The following is a 1837-nucleotide window of genomic DNA, read 5'->3' on the forward strand; positions in this document are numbered from 1 at the left end:
GAGGCCTTCAAAGAGTTTCTTCACTAGGAAATATAGAAAAGAAAAGTCTGCTATTTACACTCAGAAGCAACATGGATAGTTATTTCTGCCTGGTGTTTTAAGAAGGAAAAAATATTTTGTATGTATAGATTAAATTTCATATCACTTGTGTTATGCAGGAATCTGCCATTAACGTTCTTGGACACATGGAACTTCAGGGACATATAGAAAAAAATACAAAAATAAAAAACAAAGAAAAAGAACCCGAAAACAGTCTTTAGCAAAACTTTCATATCCCAGAAGAAACAAGATCCTTCCACCCCTTTAACCACTGCTACACACACACACACACACACACACACACACACACACACACACACACACTATCCCTACTGCTCTCACAATAGAAATTACTAACTATATGAGGAGATAACCATACAAATAATAAATGGGAAGCTTAGCACTCTAAAATATGAGTTAACAGAACAATTTGAAAAAGATTATAAAATGTTTAAAATAATTAAATAAAACAAATAGAAATTAAATAGAAAAAAATACTGCACTGGATTTCAAAATTGGCCATAATTTATTTCTTCCCAGTATGATTATCATTATAATATGACTGTGAATCTCTATTCATCAAGGGTTATAGCTTATCTCCCTACTTCTATGGTTTGTATTAGACTATTGGCTTACTTAGGCCTATAGAATGTGGCAGAAGGAATGTGCCAGCTCTGAGTCAGGACCTCAAGAAGTTTCACAAATGGAAAGGCCTGGAATAGCTTGGTGGATAAGGAGAAACCATATGAAGCAGAGACAAATCATCCAACGTGAGGATCCCTGGACTAGCCAGGCAGCTAAACTATCATCTGATTTTATGTGCCCAGCAGAGAGCAATAAAAACACTTACCTGAGTCCAGCCCAAACCCTCAGCTCACAGAATTGTAAGTTATATACATGGTTATTGTTTTAAGCCACTGAATTTGGGGCAGTTAGTTTTACAGCAAAAACTTACTGACATATGGGCAAAGTTGAAATGTGAAAGGTTGAATAGTCTTTTAAAGATTAAAAATCTAAACTAAAGGGACTTCCCTGGTGGTCTAGTGGTTAAGACTCTGTGCTCGCAATGCAGGGGGCCTGGGTTCGATCCCTGGTCAGGGAACTAGATCCTGCATGCTGCAACGAAGATCCCACATGCCGCAACTAAGACCCAGCGCAGCCAAAAAAAAAAAAAAAAAAAAAAATCTAAACTAGGGAATCTTATCTGCATTGTGGATCAGAGGATAAAGAAGATGTTTTTGGCTTTAGAGGCTTGTGACTAGACTATCCAATGCATAACCTGTAACTGTAAGCTGACACTTTTGTTTTAAAAACAATCAGGGGGAGACCTTTAAGATGGTGGAGGAGTAAGACGTGGAGATCACCTTCCTCCCCACAAATACATCAAAAATACATCTACATGTGGAATAACTCCTACAGAACACCTACTGAACACTGGCAGAAGACCTCAGACCTCCCAAAAGGCAAGAGACTCCCTACGTACCAGGGTAGGGCAAAAGCAAAAAGAAAAAACAGAGACACAAGACATAGGGATGGGACCTGCACCTCTGGAAGGGAGCTGTGAAGGAGGAAAGGTTTCCACACGCTAGGAAGCACCTTCACTGGCGGAGATGCGGGGTGGTCGGGGGGAAGCTTCAGAGCCACGGAGGAGAGAGCAGCGGTAGGGGTGCAGGGGCCAAAGCGGAGAGATTCCCGCACAGAGGATTGCTGCTGACCAGAACTCACCATCCTGAGAGGCTTGTCTGCTCACCCACCAGGGCAGGTGGTGGCTGGGAGCTGAGGCTCCAGCTTCAGAGAT

General features: G+C 41.4%; 1 non-coding gene across 1 annotated transcript; it reads left to right on the forward strand.

Annotated features, from left to right (window-relative positions):
- The first annotated feature begins 1068 nt into the window (after window positions 1-1068).
- On the forward strand, window positions 1069-1141 carry TRNAA-CGC. Its single transcript has one exon. It is a non-coding gene; the product is annotated as a tRNA-Ala (tRNA).
- Window positions 1142-1837: the final 696 nt, after the last annotated feature.

The sequence above is a fragment of the Balaenoptera musculus genome, chromosome 6, assembly GCF_009873245.2.
Source record: "Balaenoptera musculus isolate JJ_BM4_2016_0621 chromosome 6, mBalMus1.pri.v3, whole genome shotgun sequence".
Taxonomy (NCBI): Eukaryota; Metazoa; Chordata; class Mammalia; order Artiodactyla; family Balaenopteridae; genus Balaenoptera; species Balaenoptera musculus.